Raw genomic sequence first — 9,527 nt, 5'->3', positions numbered from 1 at the left:
ACTGATTTTTAAATCTGATTTTACCCTTTTTCAAAAAAGATCGGTAAACCAGATTGGGGGATTTTTTTTATAAAATGGCGATCTAGTTTGGGGCGATTTGCGAGTGGGGCGAGTTGACATTGTTTCATATCTACTCATCGTGTTCGGGGGTCATAAAGGGTATACTTATATTAGTAATATATAAAGTATATTATAATGGTTGTGTGGCGTTCTAAACTAAATTTTATGAATTGTAAATGGTTTTTCGTCTAATCTAAAACAGCTGGGATGTAAAATAGTTATCCCATTCGGACTTAGTGTGTCAGCGAAAGATCACCTTATGGCCTCCGGTCATCGGGTGATCTTACACTGACACATCAAGTCCTCGTGGGATAACTATTATATCCGAGTATAGGTGAGTTAAAGGTAGTAGCTAAGTGGACCGTGTCAAATGCAATTCAGGTGTTTGCTTATTTTTACACCTTCTGCAGGAAGAAAAAAATGCCTTTCAAAATCCAAAACATTTTTTTCTGGTATGCAAAATAAATTTTATATATCTAGTGGACACCAGGCCTTAAAATTTTCAAAACTGCACAGGTAAGTCCGTACACAGAGTAGTTTTTGAGTTGAAAACACGGCCATATTTATCCATTTGTTATGATGAACCTTAATAACATATTAAACAAGTTTTTTTTAAAGTCAATACGTGAAACTTAGTACTTTTTTGTGCTAATTATTTATTCAACTAAATTCGAAATTACATCTCAGTGTTTCCATGGCCGTGTGTTTGAAGGATAATATTTTCTTATTATTGTAAATCATGACAATTTGGGCATGTTAAGAATGGTGTTAAATATAAAGTAATGAGATAAAGATTATTTTAATTTCAATATTCATTTACAGCTGGTGTTAGCTTTCATTTTTCTTTCAGTATAAATGTTCAAACTACTACCAATGGATGACACTTCTAGGGTTTTTATTGGTACAGTAGTATTTCAATTGGATATCCCATTTATTTTATTTTTGAAAAATTACCCATAGAAGTATTATAATCGAGTCAAGGGCATACGATACAGTTACAGGGGAGGTAATGACGTTGCTAACGTAAATAATTATTTTTCGCGACGTCAAACTATGATTTATCGGGAAAAGATGCAGTTTTTTACTGATTTTTATCATTCAAACTTATTTAACTTGAAAACGAGTTCATGGACCCCTATTTTTTAAAATGCCATTTGATTTGATTTCGCGAGAAGATTATGTGTGCCAATTTTCAGGAAAACGTAAATAGTGCAATTTTTTTTAATTTGATAAATATACAGCAAAAAATTATGTTTTCTTCTACATTCATTAACATTTGATAAATATGAGTTATTTCTGAATGAAAAAATGTATAAATTTTTGAGTTACTTATAAAATAGAGAAATTACAAATTATGTAACAAAAAACTATTTTTGTTTATCTTTTAAAACACAAAAGTTATGCCTTTCTTTCGAAAATGAAAATACGGCTACAAATCCGAATTTTGTGCCAATATACCAAATTTCGACCTCATTTTACTCAAAAAGTAGCACATGAAGGTATATTTTTTTTTTATTACATATTTGATTTAATCAGGTAAAAAATAGCCTATAATCAACTTGTAAATACAGGATCAAAACTGTATCGTCTGTACTTAATCTGAGGAAAGAGTTTATCATCATAAACAATTATCTCATTAAACTAGTTGTCTGCTCTATCATGGGTGTCATTCGGTTTAACGAGGGAAATGATCGTGAAAGAATATCTAACGGCGGTCAAGTATTGCTAGACGATCGTGAAAGCTCTGGTACCGGATCGTAAAAGACATTTAATCGAGAAGACATACGAAAGGTCATTAAATAATCCAATTTAATTAATTACACGGACAAATTCACAAAAAAAATAACACTGTCTGTCAAGATGGTCCAACATTATGATCAGTATGGGAGAAATTAAAGTACATAGTTTTTACAAAACAACAAAAGGCAGATTGCTTCTCGACATTTCAATGACATGCAAAATATAAACAAACATGATTTTTCCCTCAAATTCGAATAAAATGAACTGCTTTTCTCCGAATAAGGGCATTCTTTTTAAATGAATCAAATGGTTCTCATAATTAGTTTGTGTTAACATAATCTGAAACTTGGTAAAGCAAAGAAATATTTACACAAAATTTATTTTCCGGATCGTGAAAGATCACGTACCGCATTTTTGAAGATCGTGAAAAGGATCGTGAAAGATCTGATGCTACGAAGACGTTCAAATTATTCTTTAATTATATGATAATTAATATTTTTATTGGTATTGAGAAAAACTAGATTGGCTAAGATCCTCAATGAATTTGAGCATTTTATAGTACTAATATTTTCAGAAAATGAATAGAGAGAAATAACAACTACGTCAATAAGAAGAGGCAATGGTCAACAAAACGCCGAAAAAAGATTCCATACAATAGTTTATTCTCTATCTAAAGACTAACAGAATTGCTCAAGATATAAATGGGTAACAGGAGATTTTATTTGTACAAGTACAAACAATACAAGCAAATTATTATTTGTGCATTTGTGAACATGTTATTTGTATAATAGTTGACTGATTGTAGGATGAAGGTTTTCATTTTCTTGTGAAGTACTCACTTATCATGAGTTATATGATAACTACATTTTGTATATTGGATCCTATAATCTACATGTCCATCAGGCAGGATTCACCTGACATCGTCTTTGCCTCATTTCATGGATGAAGGTTTAGTGTTGTTGTCAAGTCCGTATCGCGGATTAAATGAGCTATAGGATAACTGTCTGTTGTTATGATTGTAAGGTGTACATTTTTTACTTCTGCAAGGTTTGAAATAACATTGATCTCATTATCATGCATCATTTGACAATGTTCGTTTTATGTTGTTTGGCCTTTGGCTTATATATACCTGTTTGCTATCGCGCCACGGTATTTTGTGTATGGTGTACATGTCTGTCTGCATGTATCATATATGACGTCAATTGAATTTGATATATTGAATGATAGTAAGATTCTATGTCTGGTTGTCGATCATGGTTCAGATACTTTCGACCTTATGTTCGGAATTACTTGGCCAAACATAACTTTTACATTTGTCAGTTTCTAAGGTACTGTAAGGATCAAAACACCTATGTTTGGTGTAGGGGATGTTTTAGCGATCTGTATGGCATAGTTTATCTGACCGTGACCTCTTTTTATAAACCATTGACAATTTTAAGCGTATGTGACACTTCTAGTTAAACCCTTAATATTACAGACGTTCAACAAATATACTATCTTTATAAGTTAAGCAGAAGAGACACTCCAGCATTTGCGCTCTGGTATTCTTTAGTATGTAGTATATAGTTATAACATTGCAAATCAATCCACATCTGCTACGTTGTATATCAAGATATATAGAAATTAAGAAAGAAGTGTTTCACAAAATGTTGGTTATCGTTCAATCTCAAATTGTTCAGGAAAGATGCTGTTTTTGCTATAAGATTTAAGTTGATGGTTAACATTTTGGTTTAAACGTTAGATACCCAAATTATTGGCTAAATAGTGGCAGTTTGCCTGAATTGCACACGACCGATTCTTAGAGCTGAATTTTTCACACTGATCTAGACACGTTTTTAGTTGTGTTTTTTTTTAACTTTCGGGGTAAAGTATTGAATTAAAACAAATGATAGCTTTAATATGTTCATTCTTATCAAAATAGTTACAGGCTTCAACCAGTTGCAGGTATATGAAATGGTAAAAGAAATATTGATTTCTGATTACTAGTATTAAGTCTGGTCACGCATTATCCATCACGATCAAAATAATGCTTTGCCTAATCTTTCACGATCAAGTTTGATGAAAATTCTACAAAATTCAAGGTTTTCATGAACAAATTAACGGTTTTAAGGGAAGAGCATACTGTTTTTTACTGTACTATCGGATACACCAAAGATGAAATTTCAAATATTTCATGATATATTGAAATATGACCATTATTATTATAGGTACAAATAGCGTGTTTTTTTCAACTAATTCCAAAGACATGCATTGCGCCTTTTGTGTTTTTTCATGAAGTACTGCATATTTTCTCTATCTTATTGCACAGCAATGTTGAGGAAGTTGGACTATTTTGACAGACATATTTTTTGTTTGGATTTGTTCCGTGTTTTGGAAATTAAGAGATTTTTTCAGATTCTGAACTAGAATTTACATGAAATATCTTTCACGACCCGGTACCAGAGCTTTCATGATCGTCTCGTAATACTTGACCACCGTTAGATATTCTTTCACGATCATTTCTCTCGTTAAACCGAATGTAACCAGTGTCTATGGTCAGGTTGTTGTCTCTTTGACACATTCCCCATTTCACATCTCAATTTTATTTTGAGATTGCAGCAGTGTCCATACGCATTTATATTTATGTAAGAAAAATAACCAACTAGGTAAATCTTATTGATGTGTAATCTCTTTCAATTCATATCACTTGAAAACTTTACGGTGACACATATTAATTTTAAAGATTAGATATCAACCCAGTCAAGCTTTTGAAATAGCAAATACTTATTGATTTCTATCACTAAGGGTACAACGTTTAGGAAGACTATATACCTATGTAGATTCTTCGGCTTGTTTAGAACAACAGGTATTGATTTCAATCACGAAGGTTACCCAGGACATTATATGTAAAGAAAGACTGTGCTTGTGTAGTTTCGTGAGCTCGTCAGATAGCAAAGATTATACAAACAACAATAATGGAAGCTATCGATCGGCAAAAATTAGATAATTTTATATCAGTGGCTCTTGGTTTAAAATTTTGTGTATCTGGATTACAAGACTTTATACTGGACGCTATGGAAACAACACATAAAAACATTTCACAGCAAATACCTGCAGGCTTAAAATGTACTATAGACTGTAGTAGAAAATACGGAAATGGTTTTAGTCGGTGGTGCAACATTTGTAGATCATGGAAAAACGAACTTCATAAGCTTTGTCGGTATAAGAAACAATGGGACAAAATCAATTGGAAAGAGATCGACACCATTGACTTTCCACACTCGACACCAGATTCATATGAAGCTATATCGAAAGTTTTTGTTCGTGATGTTCACCAGTTCAGACACGGAGTTTATCAAGATCTTGGTGCGATTATATCTTTGTTTATGAATATGAAAGCCTTTTCGATCGATAACCAAATATTAGTAGATATTCAACGACACAGAAACGACAGTTTTGCTCATAACTATAAACTTAGTGTAGAAGAAACTGAGAAACAAATGTGCTTACAGAGCTTAATCCGAATTCTAAAAGACCGAAATATATATTGCAAAGAAAGTGCAAAAGTTGCCGTAGGCCTGTTGGGAGAGCTTGTATCATCGGAAGGAATTCCTACCTGCCTCTTACAACAACAAGCCGCATGTGCAACACTGATATTAGTTAGAGACAGCATTGACAAACTTTCTCCTTCTGCTGATTTACATATCGTAGCATTTGATTCAGCAAGAGACACCTTCAAAGACAGAATCAACAAAATAATACTGGAATCAACTATAAAACCGAAACGAGTAACTTCAAACCTTATTTCACCGAAGACGAGGAAAGTTTTAAAATATTTAAGTTTTCCCTTACTTTTACTGTACATTACCATTTCATTTATCTCGCTTAAGAAGATGGATCCATCGAATGAAGGTATATATATAAAAACAGGGTTATCATAGATATAGGAAGATTTGGTGTAAGTGCCAATGAGACAACTCTCCATCCAAATAACAATTAATAAAAGTAAACCATTATAGGTCAATGTACGGCCTTCAACAAAGTGACCAAGTTCTCAATACCGTTAGCATTTAGAACCTTCTTCCATTACAAAAGAAACAAATGCCAACACTAACTGTTATCTGTAATCTGTTATATATATTCTGCCAATGTAGTACCTGCACATCTCTTCCGAGTATTTGATTTCACAACATGAATAAAAATATCTTCCACCAATATCACTATACACTATTTACATTGTACATCATATTCTTGACGATAAAATTGGGCTTAATGTCAATATCATCAACTCATTAAATATTTTAAATTCTAAAATATTTATCTAAAAATATCACTGTTTAAGAGTAGACAACCAATCGACACTTAGGATTCATAAAATGTTATTATCTACTTTCTTTTCTTTTTCTTTATATCATCTAATTGCAACAGTCTATACCTTTCACAATGGAGATTGTAACATAATCATCTACATTTTGGATCTATAATGTTCTGTATCACTTTAAAAACTTTTTCATTTCTTACAGCACATTTCAGTCAGTATGTAGCTTATGGTAATATCTTTGGTTAGCTTGCTTGTTAGCTGAACCGTGAAGTCATTGTTAGGTAAGGTAAACTTCCCTCCTTTAATAGTAGCTTAGTCCTACAGAGAGATAGATTTTTTATCTGTTGGGCTAGTCTACTATTAAAGGAGGGAAGTTTACCTTACATAACAATGACTTCACGGTTCAGCTAACAAGCAAGCTAACCAACGATATTACCATTAGCTACATACTGACTGAAATGTGCTGTAACATTGTCATGTAAGTAAAGGGATCTATGATCAGTTGTAAAATGTCAAAATGTTCATCTTTCATATTAAAAGCAGCTAACTCTTCACTACAGGAATTAATTAAATCTTCCAAAATTGGTTTTCTGATATCTACTAAACTTTTACACGTTAATAAAAAATGTGGTAAAGTTTCTTCAGTTTGCATATAGACAGTTCTGGATTACTTATAAACTTGGCTCTAACTGTTTGCAGGATGTAACTCCCAGTAGCTATTTTCAATTTTGTAAGAATTCTAATAATTTCCCTTGAATTCATAGTATTTGTATTTACAATAGGATGACATTGTCCTGGTTTACATATCAACGATAAGTATTTTAAACTGGTATAAAGCTTTGCTTGATTCAGTATCTTCTCAATCCAGTATTTTTGAACTTTGGAAGTTATTTCCCTTTTCCATTCGTATTTACTAATTGGATTAACTAAGTATTGTGCAGTATCATTAAGTTCATATTTCAAAAATATTTTCCTTAGTAAACTAAACCAACTATTACTATTAATAGATTTAACATTTAATTGCTTTTCCGGTAGTTGAAAATAGATAGATTCAATAGAATTTTTTCCTTGTCTAGTAATATTTCCATAAAAAGTTAAATTTTTTACATCTATTTGAGCTTCTACAGGTAACATCCCAGAAATCATATATATAGCAGGATCTGCTACTGTTTTTGGTAAAGATAACAACTGTTTCAAGAACTTTTTTAAATTGGATATTTAAAGTTTCTAAACATCTTCCTCTAGGGATTACTATTTCCAATCAATAAAACATTATTGGTTTAATATAAGTATTCATAATTGACATTGAGGTTTGTGGATCTAGTCCATTTTCGCCATAAAGTCCAACCCCCATTAAACTATAAAGTGTCCTTCTTGCTTTCTTTAAATTCTCATCTATTGTTGCTTTACATGTCGTCTGTACGACATATTCCTATATGTGTTGCTTTATTAGAAGTTGGAAGAACTGAATTGCCTAAATTCCAAAAATTTCCATTTACTTTCTCATGGTGACGTGATTTAGACTTTTTGCTGGTTGTAGTAAGTATGCCTCACGTTTACTAAAATCAAAGGCCATATCAATTAAAATTTGCGTTTCATACGGACAATTACTAAGAATGGCTAAATCATCTGCGCGAGTAGGAGCACAACAAGAAATCGATCCAATTTTGCTTCCATATCCTGAATCAGCTGAAATGTCTAAAAGTGTATTTATATAGATTTTGTACAAGTCTGCACTAAGAGTCCCTCCTTGTCTTACGCCTTGTTCTATTCTAAAAGTGTCTGATATTTGATTATTCCATTTAACACAAGAAACAGCATTTTTATATAGATTATCAATAATTAAAATAGATACATTCCTTGTGATATTCTTCTATAATAAAAGAGCAGTTTAATGGTGCTGTTCTTTTAGTAAAACCACGTTGTAATGGATTTTGATATTTTATAATGTCCGGATTAATTCTGATCTTTAAAACAGCCTCAATGAGTTTGGATAATGTTGGAGTAATTATTAATCCACGATAATTTTTACTGTCTTTACAACTTCCTTAATTCTTAAAGAGCGGAATTACTATCCCTAATTTCTGTTCGTCTGGTATATAACAAAGTCTAAAAGTACTATCCAAGAATGCTTTAAGGTGATAAATAAGAGATTGTCCTCCATATAATAAATTTTCAGTTGAAACTCCAAATATATCTGGTGATTTATTTAAATTTAATAACTTCAAAGCTTCTACTTTTTCATTTTCAGTAATACTTTGGTGCTGAAACATAGCTCTACAAATGTCAATTATACCAATATATTCTTGTTCGATCTTTTGTTGATATTTGTTATCAAAATGTTCATGAATAGAATTTTTTAAAATTTTCAAAATGATGTTTCCATCCACTTAGAATGTTGTTTTCTGTACTATACACTGTGTCTCCTACAGATAGTTCATCTATATGATTACTTAATTTTCCCCTCTGTTTTTTAATAAGTCTATAAAATGGATTTTTGTTTTTGATATTTGCTTCCATTATTTTTTCTCTTTCATCAATTCTATTCATCGCAACTGCCTTGCGACAGTGTTTACGTAAATTATAAGTTGTCTCTTTTTTCTAAATATAAAGTCTTTCCTTGGATCTTCCGACCGCCCATTAATCTTCCATTGATAAAAAGTCTTTTTTTTTCATTGCAATTGTGCCAGAAATGTCTTCATTCATTACTTTTAATTTTGGTTTTCTATATCTTTTTCGAGGAGTTGGACAACAACTTTTTGCTGAATTGAAGAGTAAACTGTTCATATTTTGAAAAGCAATATCCAATTCATATTTGTTTTCTAAAGATGATGAAAAATTATCTAAACCATTTTCAACTAAAGTTTTATGTGCGTCTTTATCTATTTTTTTCCATGGACTTTTTCCAGAGGGTAAAATATTTGAATTTGAACATTTCAGTTTTTCTTTAGCATTGATGATATATTTCACTTTCGCTTTAACAGGAAAATGATCAGATACATTAGTAGCCACATTGTCCATTGTTTCCATACTGACCACATTCTCTTTAAAATCTTGTTTAAAAAGTGAGAAGTCAATAGTTGAAGTTCCTTTACCACTTCAATTTACAAAAGTAATACCATTTTCTTCAGTATATAAACTATTTTCATTCAAAAAGTCTACTCAATATTTGTTTCTTCTCGTATCAATTTTACTTAAAATATTTTCGTTAAAATCGCCACCAGTTATAATAGAGTAAGAGTCGCTATAACTTTGAACAATTTCATGTAGTTGGTCTATACAGTTATAAAATTCTAATGAATCAGATGGTGTTCCTTTACATGGTAAATAAACAGATGTACAGTAGTTGTCGTTTGTTTATGTAATATATACGTGTTTCTCGTTTCTCGTTTTGTTTATATAGATTAGACCGTTGGTTTTCCCGTTT

This window comes from Mytilus galloprovincialis, chromosome 1 (genome assembly GCF_965363235.1).
Source record: "Mytilus galloprovincialis chromosome 1, xbMytGall1.hap1.1, whole genome shotgun sequence".
Taxonomy (NCBI): domain Eukaryota; kingdom Metazoa; phylum Mollusca; class Bivalvia; order Mytilida; family Mytilidae; genus Mytilus; species Mytilus galloprovincialis.
Note: the sequence above shows the minus strand (reverse complement) of the source record.